The sequence below is a fragment of the Monodon monoceros genome, unplaced genomic scaffold, assembly GCF_005190385.1.
Source record: "Monodon monoceros isolate NGI ecotype Baffin Bay Population unplaced genomic scaffold, NGI_Narwhal_1 Super_Scaffold_20, whole genome shotgun sequence".
Taxonomy (NCBI): Eukaryota; Metazoa; Chordata; class Mammalia; order Artiodactyla; family Monodontidae; genus Monodon; species Monodon monoceros.
Genome location: NW_021703777.1, coordinates 116977089 through 116991264, shown reverse-complemented (window position 1 = coordinate 116991264; position 14176 = coordinate 116977089). Strand labels below are relative to the sequence as shown.

General features: G+C 36.6%; 1 pseudogene; it reads left to right on the top strand.

The window, feature by feature from the left end:
• The first annotated feature begins 7927 nt into the window (after positions 1–7927).
• Positions 7928–8045, top strand: LOC114903289 (annotated as a pseudogene).
• The last annotated feature ends 6131 nt before the right edge of the window (positions 8046–14176 follow it).

Below are 14176 nucleotides of genomic sequence, written 5' to 3'. Positions count from 1 at the left end.
CATCTAGTCCCATAAACCAGAGACCTTTGAAACAGTAGCAAAGCAACATTTTCGGCATATTATGCTTTACTATTTCGAGAAAGGTAAAAATGCAACTGAAACACAAAAAAAGATTTGTGCAGTGTATAGAGAAGGTGCTGTGACTGATCAAACATGTCTAAAGTGGTCTGCGATGTTTCGTGCTGGAGATTTCTAGCTGATCGATGCTCCACAGTCGGGTAGAACAGTTGAAGTTGATAGCGATCAAATCAAGACATTAATTGAGAGCAATCATTGTTATACCACGCAGGAGATAGCCGACATACTCAAAATATCTGAATCAAGCATTGAAAATCATTTGCACCACATAGGTTATGTTAATTGCTTTGATATTTGGGTTCCACATAAGCGAAAAAAACGTTCTTGACTGTATTTCTGCGATTCTCTACTTAAACATAATGAAAATGTTTGGTTCTTAAAACCTCTGCCACGCAGCACAATAACTCTGGGAGTTTGACCAAAATACTCAACCTCTATGAGCATCAGGTTTTCCTTGAATAAGTATCCCACATAGTATTGGGGGGCTTCAAGGACTTCTGGCTTGCCATCTCTGTTTTGCCATCTCTGTTTTACCAACTCACCATGACCTCCAAACCTCATGTCACCCTGGATGTAAACCTGGATATGAAATTCGGAACCTTCCAGAGGATCCGCAAGTAATCTAATCCCTGAAATGAGTTTCTCATGGTTTGTACAGTCCGTCCTAAATATTTGTGGGATCATGGGGATTGCATTCATAGCATCCCACTACAGGCTCCTATCTAGTATTTGTGTACCCTGCCTTGCCCTCTACCACAGCTTTATTGCCTTGTTATTTTTACTTTCTCTTCTGCCTTTTTCCACTTAGTAATCAGTCTCTGACATTTTCTCTAACTTCCAACTCCTTCCCTTCTTTCAGTAGCAACAAACATTACCCCTTTGTCATAAATATGACAGTCATTTATTTTTCAAATGTGTCCTTGAGGTCTTACCCTCTACTCAAGAGTATTATCAATGTATTGTGTCACCAAAACAAACAGACAGGCAAATGGCAAGGCTCTCTCTGAAATGAATTCTAATGAATTCTCTAAGTGCTAAGGCACAAAATGAAGAAAATAGTTATTAATTTATGGGATTATTTAACGATTAAACTATGTATATAAAGAGGTTAACACAGTGGCTGGTACATGGTAGAGACTCAATAAATTCCTTGGTTTCAATATCTATAAAGGAAAATGTCAATGTTGATAAAGGCTGCTATTGTCAAGAACTGTAAAAGTCTGAAATACATAAGTCAGTTGCCATAGTTTCAGGAATGCTAGCAGAAGACACAAGATTCCTGGGTCAGAGACAGGAGACTTCATTACTCCCAGCAATAGCAGTAGCCACAGTATCAGCATTTCCTTGTGCCCGTTATCTGAGCCGGATTCCCACAGGGCAAAGTGAAGAGGGCCAGCTGACACCTACACATGCAGTGGCCACATTACAGGAAAGGAACCCTAAATTTAGAGAACCCAAGCCTTTTATGATGGGCAGTAATCCTGCCTGACTGTTGCTTTGGAAAGAGACATTATCTTTATTATATTGGGCAGCAAACCTGTCTGCCACCTACTCCAGAAGGAGATACTTCCTCTATCTTCTGAAAAAAAAAATATATATATATATTTTCTTTTGTTTGTTTGTTTTTAATTTTTGGCTGTGTTGGGTCTTCATTGCTGCGTGCGGGCTTTCTCTAGTTGCCGTGAGCGGGGGCTACTCTTCGTTGCGGTGCACGGGCTTCTCATTGCGGTGGCTTCTCTTGTTGAGAGCACGGGCTCTAGGCACGTGGGATTCAGTAGTTGTGGCACACGGGCTCAGTAGTTGTGGATCGCGGGCTCTAGCGTGCAGGCTCAGTAGTTGTGGCACACAGGCTTAGTTGCTCCGCAGCATGTGGGATCCTCCCAGACCAGGGCTCAAACCCATGTTCCCTGCTTTGGCAAGTGGATTCTTAACCACTACGCTACCAGGGAAGCCCCTGAAAAATATTTTTGAAAAGATAATCCAGAACTAAGGCAATCAGTGTCTCTGCTTGCGAGATGTAAAGAAATGGGATATTCCCAAGGAGGATCCTCTCCCAACAGATATATGTGAATAAAATCACCAGTTTTCTAAATGCTGTAACAAATTTCTCTATCTATATGAGCTCGGAGTTAAAACTTGGGTTACATATATGGTAACTACCTCATTTATAAAATGGGATACTTCCAATTAACTGAATCTTAGACATAGCTCAATACCTCTTGTCAATTATATGCTTTAAAGTCAATTATTAGGCAATATTATTCCTTATATATCTTTGCATGTGCATACTCAAAAGAATGATAAAAAATACACATAAGATTTCCTGGTTCTCTGAGGAAAGTTACTCTAGCATAATACTTTATTAAAGGTATTTGAGACTGTTGCTTTCTTGATTTCCAAACATCCATTCCATCTTCTTTTCGGAATAGCACCTTAATATCCTTTAGGAAAATTATATTTTTCCTCACTGGACCCAGTTTGATCTAAAGTGTCCTGTCCTCTCCTAGGCAAGGGACAACCAATGTGATCCAAACCAGGCAGGTTGGACTTTCCCTTGCTGGAATTTGAACTTCAAGGCAACAGAGTGCCTTGAGGGGATAGTGGTTGCTACCTTGGCCCCTTAAGATTGACCATGTTCTACAACTTCCCTCTTACTCATGTGAGTAACCCAGTATCTCTCCAATCAGTTGTTTAAGTCAGTCAGAGTTAGTTTCTCTAGTTTGAAACAAATGAATCTTAATCACAAATGTGGGAGTTAAAGCTCAGAGTTTAGGTCAAGGGTCTTGTGAGGAATATATGTACACATACAATATACATATTTTTTTCTTTATTATATCTCTGAAAATGGAAAGTAGGACTGGTGGTAGCTTTATAATAATATAATCAGATCCAATATACTCAGATGAGTTAAACAATTCAAACGCTATCCTTGCAAGTCTGACAAAGTATTACCTTGGATCATTGCACAGCACACTCAAATATATTTTAAAGTTGAAAACTTCATAATAAAAATAAAATACAATTATTCATTTGAATTTCTTCCAAAATGTGGCAAAGCTCCTTAAGAAAATATTTTCATGAAGCAACTTTGGGAAAAGTTCCAGTGAAATAAAACCACCAAAGCCCATGTCTAATTTCCTTATTTCTTTCAATGAAGTGCCTACTTGCATATAACTGATGATCTACATTTTAATACGTTGTTAATAAATAAATCATAGGTAATAGAATTCCTTTGTGAAAGAACTATACCAAATGAGCTCTGCTTTAAGAATCAGTGAGATGGTGGTGTTACTTTCCAGCAAAGTTAAACTCTAGCATTATAAACTCCAGATTATTCTGCAGCAAAATGTGAATTCAAACACAGAGCAGCTCCTCAATAAGAAGTTAAGGTAAAATTCCTGATGGCTTAAAAATTTCTTTTAAACCAATACATTTTTGGACATTTGGCCAATTCTACACATATCCTAACTCTCATCTTGATCAATTATCTATTTTGGATTATTATTTGTCATTGTCATTTTATTGGAAATTTCTTTTATTTGCATAAAACTGTACCTTGTGTGGCGTGATGTGTGGGTGATACCAAAGAGAGGCAGTTCCTATTCTTTCTAATGTCTAAGGAAAAGTATTCTAGCAGCTGTGGGGAGAATGCATTGAAGCCAGGGGAGATTGAATCTCCTTTTAATTTCCAACCTATTCCTCGGTCTTTCAATGTCTCTAGAAGTATTATCTTCCTTCTATAAGTCACAGGAGGCAATCAGTCAAAATTTGGCAATTTAAAGTGAGCGAACTATTATAATATTCAAATATTCTAGCAAAACTTTGTACGTTTTTTTATCAAAATGTATTATTTCATTAATTAGCAAAATGTAGATCCATTTTCCCCAAAAGAATAACTAGCCTTTAATTTATTTTTTCTTTAATTTATTATTACTCCTAGTTCAATAGGTTCCAACAGTATGGCAGAAATCTATCTTTCCCATAAAACATTAGAGTTAATCCCAGGACATAGATTAGTCACTAAGAAACTTTACAAACAAAGTTAAAATGATTTTTTTAAATATAAGGAAGTGGTAGGCCAATGTTTCTGACATAAATTTAAATTCGTAAATTTAATTTTTTCCAGCTTGTCATGTTTTTCAAAAGAAATTACCACTAACAATGTTTAGCAAACTTTTAATTTACATTTAGACATTTATTCTTGCTTTATTACCAAATTATTTAGCATCTATTGCCTTCACCCTCCACTGATTGCTTTCCAGTAAAATGAAAAAATCATCAGGTAAAAATAGGAGTTTTTTTCCCAATAGGAATAGTTGAGATAATTTAAGAGCTTTTATCTGAGATCTTCAAGAGATTCACTTCTATCAAATAAGAATGTAATGAATGAGTAAGTTTTGTAGAAAATTTTGTAGAAAGAGCACGGGATTTGGAGTCAGGTACAGATTCTGGCCCTGATTGCACAGGTATGAATGTGAGCAAGTGTGCCTGATGTTAATAAACCTCAGTTCTCATAACTGAAAAATGACAAGAAAACAATCTCAGATTTTTGTAAAAAGTTAAATGATATCAAATATGTGATGTTTGGCAGTTGGGTGGTTTTCATCATATGTTAGCTTCCTTTGCTTACTGTGACGGTTAAAGAAATTTCTCTTGGGTAATATTTCCCAAAATGTGCTTGATAGGAGGAAAAATAGGAGCTGTGCAGGAAAGGATTTCCTCATAAACGTAAGAAATGCTTTGTCCAACCCAGCTTTTACTGTAGGAGTTCTCAGATCTTTTCATGTGAAATTGCAAGTTACGAAACTCACTCTGTGAACTGTTCCCAGCTTGTGGAGAATTTAAGTCATGTTAATAAAGATACCATAAATAGAATTAACACAAAAATCAGATGCCATCCAAAGATTATCTCTGCAAGACAAAAGCATAAAAAGTGATTATTCTCTGTTAAGTTTAGATATATTATGCTTATTAAAAGAGTGGCTCAAACACAGAAAGGGTTATCCTATCACATACCACTCAAAGACATAGGGTTAGCTTCAGTGGCTGCGACAGGCTAGAAGTACAGGAAAGGAAGTACAGCACACCCATAGGGTGGGTGGTATAGACCCAGTTGAGGAAGACACAGCTGCAGATGATGGGAAGAATGGGTGGGATGTTCCAGGTTGATGGTGATAGACAGAGGGGCAGACCAATCAAGATGTAAGCCCCAGGAAAACCCAACAAGGAGTGATAACGATGTTCAATTTGCAAGCAACTGAAAATGGATCAAAGCATGCAAATTAAAAGAGCTCATCTTGATCCAGACAGAATGAACTAAAATAAAGACTATACAGACACTCTGAAAAAACTATTTGTATTACAAAAATAATAATCATAAACTTTAAAAAATTCTCATACAAGTTTCTAAACTAAAAAAATCAGTTGGTCTACAAAGGAACTGTAGAGGGAATACCAACCAATGCTGGACAACTTGACATACAAGGAGATAATGGAGAAACACTTGTCATTTTTTTGGCATTATACTTTCATTTTTCATTTATCTTTTCAGTCAACTTTCAGGGGTATCCTTGTATAAATAATATGCAAAAATTAAATGACATTACATTTTATATAAATGGCTTTATAATGTCTTAATTTATGGTAAAGTGATTATAAATACCTTATTTCTTAGTAGTATATATTTTCATTTTAAAAAAATACATTAAAGTGCTCCCATATCTAGGGTTAGTTAGAATGTAGCAATGGTACCATGCAAAGAGCCCGCCTCCCTGAGAGTTTATCTTTCTGTCTAAAAATCTGAAAGTTATTAGTTTCATTATACATAGGCCACAGTTCAAAGCCAAGGGCTACATGAGCCAGAAGTGTTTACTTTTAAAACCTAAGAGCCTTTTACATTTTGGCTATTACACAAAATTCTTTTCATAATTTTTATTCTATCTTGCAGTTCTGAGGAATTTCAAGTTCAACTCAGATTCCAGTTTTCACATTTACCTTCTTTAGAAAAACAAATCATATCACTCAAGGAGAAGCTAAATCACAGGCGTGGATATGGGGTTAGCAATTTGCAGAATGAGGACTTTTTATGTTATAGCCTAGTTTGCAAGCTGAACTTACATATGTCACTTTATATAGAGCCATTTTGGAGACCCAAAATGGCAATATTCTAGCTCCAGGCACACTCTTGATGTTCATGTCTGCAAGACAACTCCAATTTCCAAAAGACAATCAGATTGTCGATTAGTTTCAATAGAATATGCCTCCTAGTTCCTAATTAGATTATTTCAAAAACTGGAAGTACAGATACTCCAAAGATACACCTGAAGCTATTTATTTAAGTAAAAAAGGAAATTAATGGCAAGAAACATATATGCCAGATGTTTTCCCTTTATAGATAATACGTAAAAACAATTTATATATGATATATATGTTAAATCTTATATATATATATTAAGTACAGAATTAAATAGTCTGATGGACAATAATCCAACAAAAAATTAACAATAAAAGAAAAACTAAACTTCTGATAAAAATTTTTTTCTTCTGATGACTTTCTGAAAGTTTTTTTGCACCAATAAACATACCACCTGAGTACATTTCAAATTCTTTATAAGCGAAGTCCAAACTGATTGCGAAGGATGTTACATTGCAGCTTGTAAAAGTTAGCAACAGTCAAGCCAGTGTGGCATTTACATGTTCTTGGACTGAGGATTGCTAGAATAAGAAGCAGAACTCAGAATGTGGTAAACTTTAAAAAATTATTCTCCCATTCTCATCTAAATTGACCTCATCACAATCTTCTGATATTACTAAGCTTTTGCAAGGGGAAGGAGGCAGTTGGCAGAAAGAGGAAAGGCTGAGGGTTTATTGGTGTAATGGAGAAAGGACGACATCAAAGAACATCCATCATCTGACACTCCAGGAGCAAAACCAATCAGCTCCTCTTCACTGGGAACTGCAGGAACATTACGGCCAGAAGTTCCTTTATACTTAAGTGTCAATGTCTGAAGCATTAAGGTCATCTTTGGTAAATTAGCAGCCACTACAAAACTACATTACGATTATCAACCAGGCCAGCAGAGGACACTTTTCTGAGAAAGGCCATCTGTTGTGGCTCTTTATGGAATAAGAATCATCAAGTTCTTTTTTGGAGTTTCTGAATCTTCGCACAGAGTTCACGGTCTAAGACATTTCTCTGTGTTCTTGACTAGCATCCTGTTAGCTCGCGCAGAAAGGGGCTGCCTCTCTTCTGCTATACTGGCATTCACTGAAATCACTGGGTTTTCTTTTTCCACTCTTCACGAACTTTCTTAGCTCGCACAGAAAGGGGCTGCCTCTCTTCTGCTATACTGGCATTCACTGAAATCACTGGGTTTTCTTTTTCCACTCTTCACGAACTTTCTTAAGAAAAAACTGCTTTTCTTTCTTCACTTTTTCATCCACTTGGAAATCACTGTCTTTGTTTTTGAAGATAATTCTTGACTAAGGACCTTCCTCATACTGACCCAGCAGCTGCAGTGTTGGGCCACGTGGTCCTTACTGACAGGGTCAGGGCTCTAATCCTAAACCTTCCACGTGGTTGAGAGCAGCTCTCTGAGCCAGATGGCTCCCAAAAGTCAGAGAGGATCCTCAGAAAGTACCTGTCAAAATCTTATACCATGTGCAAATGCTCATGTTTATATATCTATAATAACTATATATCTATAATATCTATATAGCTATAATGTATCTTTAAAATGTTTTTGTTTAGAAGTTACATTGTAGCTGAAGAGTTTATTCTAGATGGATTGAGGGGTAAAAAGGAAAAAATAAAATCTTAAAAGAAAGACATAACTGAATACATCTTATAGGGGTGTGCTCAGAGTAGGGAGCGTGAAGAAATGGCTCGTCTGTTTACAACACACTTGACAGGAATCTGGGCTCATTGTGACAAGGGGCACAAAATACCCAACAAATACCCAACACACGTCCTCCACGTGGCTGCTGGGCAGGACCAGTGGAACAGGGCTCAATATTGGAAGAAAAGCTACAGTATTCAGTGGGGGAGTTTGCCACCTGGAGCCTGTCCAGTCCACACATGGGTGGGCCATGAGTGGTCTTATAGACATAAAGGCGTTGAAGCTCTCTTTTCAAGGAGAAAAAAAAAGAAAAATAGATTCTATATGCTATTCTGGAAAAGGCAAAGCTGTGGAAACAATAAAAAGATCAGTGGTTGTCAGTAGTTTGGGGGGAGAGGGGAGAGGAATACAGATTCCAGAAGTTTTTATGGGCAGTGAAAATACTTTGACATTATGATTGATATATGTCATCATACTTTTGTCCAGACCCATAGAATGTGCAACACTATTCACTTCATTAAAGTGAACCCTAAGGTGAAACAAACAAAAAAGAACCTACAGATTTGGTCGACAGATGCAGCCATGAGTCTGATGACGCCACAAGTATCACGTGTGGTATTTACTGATACATGTAATATCTGTAAATATTTTTAAAAACAACATTAATAGGTAAACATAAACTAGAAAAACATATACATCAAATATGGTGAACAATTGACTAACATGCTTAAAATATATTTAATACATTTTTAATATGTAAGCTATTTTGTCACTATCAAAATTGTTTATAAAACCTTAACATGATAGAATGTCAACATAACTTTTAAAAAAATTCTTTTTTTTAAAATTTTTTCTAAAATATAACTTTAAGAAGCAACACTATTTAAAAAAATGTGCTTAGGCTCACAATTCATTATCTGCAATTCTGAAATCTAATAAGCTCAGAAAAACAAGAGACTATTTGTGATGAACTGTGAGTCAATTAATAGCAAAATATGACTGTAACTCATATGAGGCTGCTTATAGTCTTTATTAATCTCATGCATTATGAACAAACATTTCACTATTAATGTATTTTATTGCAGGGTCCTGCCCCAGACCACACTAGGGATATTATGTAATGTACAGTTTATATAAAATTACCTTTTTATACCCAATCAATTCTCAAGCACATTTTGGTTCCAGAGTTTTCAGATAAGAGATTGAAGACCTATGCATAGCCTCAATTAAAAAAAAAAGCAAAAAACCTATCCATTTATATAATTATTTTTAATTCTATCTAGGTGGATAAAAGGAAGAATGGAAGGAAGGAAGTGAAGGAGGAAGGGGAAAGGGAGGGAGGAAAGAGGAAAAAGGACAGGTATGAAGAAAGGGAGGAATTTTTCTAAAATATTAGTATTTATCTATGAGCAGTGGGATTATGGGTGATTTTTATTTTCTTTCTTTTTAATATTCTGAATTTCCTAACATAAGCAAGCTGTTAGAATCAAGAAAAACAAAAAATATTATAAAAACATTCTTTGAAGTCATTTTATGCTATTAAAAGCTCTTCATGGAAAACACAAAGATAAATTTTTAACCAATGTAGTGTTTGAATTAATCACAAATTTTAAATTAGTGGGAAATATATTAATAGACTTTCAGTGTAGAAACATACATATAGTTAATATTTAATTTTAACGTAGCTTGTATTTATGTACTCATGTAAATATATATTATATTATATATACACATACAACTTTATAAGATATACATACATCTTTCACCATGAGGTCTACCCTATCCACCTCATTTAAAAAGGCAACGTCTGCTGTGCAGTAGAAGCTAACACAACATTGTAAAGCAACTATACTCCAATAAAAATTAATTTTAAAAAAAACATAAAAAAAGAGGCAATGTCTCTTATGCTCTAGATTTTCTCACCCTGCTCTGTATTCCCCCATTGCACTTATTACCTTCTATCATAGTATATCTATTAATCTGTTACGTTTATCATTCATGGTCTCTCTTTTCCTCACTAGAATATTAGCTCACAAGGGCTTCAATCTTTTGTCTACTTTTGTTCACAAATGTATCCCAAGCACTCAGAACAGTGCCTGGCGTGTATGAGTTACTGAATAAATAGTTGTTAAATTTATGAATCTGTGTAGTTTTCAAATACTCAGTAACAAAAAGAACAACAACATTAAGTAATACATAAAATCTTAGAATTCTTAGAATCATATTAGATCTGAAAGGAGCCTGAGCTTTCTTTAGTACAGCTAAATATGGTTTAGCTAAATATAATTTTAGGACATTAATCACTATTAGATAGGATATCCAAGTACAATTTTCTTTTATGCTAAAAAATGTTTACAACCAGTTTTTTTTAGTAGAAAGTCTTGAGGTTTGCCTTTCTTTAATGTTTTTCAAGTTTCCACAGAGAAGGTTAAGAATTCTTCTTCACATGAAACTGTTATGTGATTCTGGCTTAGAGATTTATTAAAATAACATCCCTTTGACCTTTTCAATCTTGTTTGAGGAAAAAAATCCTATAATCTACTTTGTAACCATAATGTAGAACATGATAAGAATATGCACTGTAAATGAAATTATCAACATAAACTTCCATTATATTATCTACATAATCTACATTGTTTGACAGGACCCTTACATTGAATTCATAGAACCCAAAGAGCTCACAATTCTTCCTGAGAACAAACACCTTCCTTTTCATCTCCTGTGCCCCTTCTCCCACAGGATGCCACAACCCAAGATCAGGCACACAGCAATGCTAGAAACAGCCTTTATGAATTTGTGTGTGTGTGTAAGCACAAAGAACCCATGGAGTTGTGCTGGGGAAAGAGGCAGCTGGACAAAAACCCTTTTGCTGTCCCAGTATTTTGCAAGACAAGTCATTATCCTTCTTGTACTTTGTATACATACTAGCTGAGAAAAGTAGCCTTAAGATGTTAGTCTGCCTTTGCCTTTGGTGATTAGGAGTCAGAGATAAAATTCCCAGATAGCAGAAGGGATAGATGGAAACACTGACCTAATGTGTTTTCCTTTCTTTAAGTCCTCTAAGCATATCTTTCACTTATGCATTCTATTTTTTTAAATTAATTTATTTTTTGGCTGCATTGGGTCCTCGTTGCTGTGCACGGGCTTTCTCTAGTTGCCACTGCTACTCTTCGTTGCAGTGTGTGGGCTTCTCACTGCGGTGGCTTCTCTTGTTGCAGAGCTCGGGCTCTAGGTGCAGGGGCTTCAGTAGTTGCAGCACGCGGGCTCAGTAGTTGTGGCTCACAGGCTCTAGAGTGCAGGCTCAGTAGTTGTGGCACACGGGCTTAGTTGCTCCACGGCATATGGGATATTCCCGGACCAGGGCTCGAACCCATGTCTCCTGCATTGGCAGGCAGATTCTTAACCACTGCGCCACCAGAGAAGTCCCTATACATTCTATTTTATATCAAGGTAACTTCCATGCTAAAAGTTTCTCCCCATCGATCCTTGGGGATGTTAATTTCTGTTGCTTTATGATGTGCCGTGTAGGAGACACTTGGTTTTTTGCCAAGAGCCCTTTTCCCTTCTGTAGAACCCATATTTGATGCAGGTATTAGGGCTCAGGAAAGATTAGTCCTGCCCCAGTCACAGCCCCAAGAGGGTGAATCCTGATTGCCTTCAACCGATCATAACACAGTAGTTCAATTTCCCTTTCCATTTTGAGATTGAGCTGGAAAGAGATACCTGATCCCAATCTAATAAGGCACGAGTGGAAATCTGTTGGAATAACTCCTGGAGAAAGATTCTAAGCTCTTAAGAAAGACATGTGAGAGAGGGCTCTTGAGTTTGTTTTTCCTCTGGACATTGACGTGTGAGGATGTAAAGTTTGCAGACAGAATCATTTTGCGAGCATGAAAGGGCCTATCCCAGATGGCAAGGCCGATAGAAGAAAAAGAATAATTCTGGGTATTTAATGGCTTTCTTAAGTTGCTGAATTAACAAACCCTGGAGGCTCCCTACATCTGAAACACTAGTTATGTGCAACAATAATGTTTCCATGTTGACCACGTCGCTTTGACTAAAAGCCAAATGCGTGCCTCTTCAGCAACATGGTAACAGCTAATTTGCACCCATTTGAGCCTGGCTTGGCTATCTGCCGTAGTAATGATCCTTACATATTTTCAGTCCTTATTTTTGCCAACCTCAGTCTATGATTTCATTTTGAAGAATCATTTGGAAATTTTGAAGTTATCTGTCTACTGTTAGGCCATATCTAAGTCCTTTTGCTTTCTGATAAAGCAAAGTAGAACAGAAAGACATGTATGGCCCCAAAATCTGGATATCTAACTATCTGCACATCAAACAACAAGCACTCATTGGCAGTCTTATTTTAAAGCTATTCTTTGAACTTAAAAATTTGGCCGAAATTTGAGTATCTTTCATTATATGGAATAGATGTGTATCAGAATGTTAACTGTGCAATAAAGCTAATGCTGGTGATTTAATTGCTGTCTTACATGATAAAATTAAAGGCATATTCATAACCAAAAATTCCTCTAAGCGGAATTGAATTTTAAAACTTCCAGCAAAAAGAGACTGATGATCAGCAAGAAGACGTGCTTGCTGTTGCAATTGCTCGACGTCACTCACAGTCCTTTGAGAACTTGCAGAATTTCTCCCATGAGAGATTTTTATTGTAGCATTGCTACCAATTTTCAGTGATTCCGAGGTTATAGAACTTCTCACGTTCCCCAAATTCTTTTGACCACGTGTTTGTGATTCCCCAACGTGAACATTTTTTTTCTATTTGGATTGAGTATCTACCATACAAACGGGGACCCTGTGGTAAATTCAGATGGAAAGAATGAAGAATAAGAGTCTGTAAGTCTGTCTTCCCTGAACTTTTCTCTGAGCCTAGACACAAGCTGGAACATGACTTTTCTCATCTTTCAAACAAAGGGAATGAGCTAGATCCAATATTTTTAAAAGTTTTCCACTGAAGAACCTCTAACAGCAAGACGAAAATGAATGTGTTTGAAACAGAGACACTTTTGGAAGATTTCCATCATAGATAAAAAAAAATCAGGCTAATTGTGCCATCTAAGTCACAATAAACATTTATTTTCGTATATAAATGTCGAATAAAATTGAGATGTCAGAAAGATGTGCCATGCATACTCTGTAACTACTTATACTCCAGACATAGTGTATTTTTCCAGGAAGATGCATTCTGTAATTTTAAAAACCTGACAAAACAGGGGCTTCCCTGGTGGCAGAGTGGTTAAGAATCCGCCTGCCAATGCAGGGGACACCGGTTCAAGCCCTGGCCCAGGAAGATCGCACATGCCACAGAGTAAGTAAGCCTGTCTGCCGCAACTACTGAGCCTGTGCTCTAGAGCTCGCGTGCCACAACTACTGAGCCCGCATGCCACAACTACTGAAGCCTGCGTGCCTAGAGCCCGTGCTCCGCCACAAGAGAAGCCACTGCAATGAGAAGCCTGTGCACCACAACGAAGAGTAGCCCCTCTCGCAGCAACCAGAGAAAGCCGGCACACAGCAACAAAGACCCAACGCAGCCAAAAATTTTAAAAAGTAAAAAATAAATAAATTTTAAAATAAATAAATACAAATTAAAACCTGACAAAAGAGGTTCTTCCTGTATTAAAGTCTTTAGAATTTCTTTCTAATGATGCTAGACTGCAATATCGTACATTGTCTGTAGGTGCCACTACTTCACATAATTTACTAGAAGGTGAAAATTCCTTAGTTCACTGTCCATCAACTAATTAGTATATTTTAAAATGAGTGTCAATTCATGTAGAAGATGCAGAAAGTATCTTTATTTACCTTCTGCTGAGACGTCAGCCTCTTTTTGCTGGAAGTTTTAAAATTCAATTCTGCTTAGAGGAATTTTTGGTTATGAATATGCCTTTAATTTTATCATGTAAGGAGGGATTTTTCCTCCAGGAATCTAGAAAAAGTTAAATTCTGTAGATGAATGCTATGCGAAATCAGTGGGGGAGAATTGCTGCATCCTTTAGAAAGGCGTCCATTATTTTCCTGGAGTTTGCGATACCAAGCATACTTTTATGATAGATTATGATCCTATTCTGCCTTGCAAAATCTTAAAATAAAAAAATATTGTTTCCAAATATATTAAAATAATTTTCCTTCTTCTTAGAGAAAAATACCAAAATGATAACACATTGTTGTGGAAACTCATGGGATTTGGAGTCAGACAGACCTAAGTTTGAGCCCATCTCTCCCACTTACTACTTGGG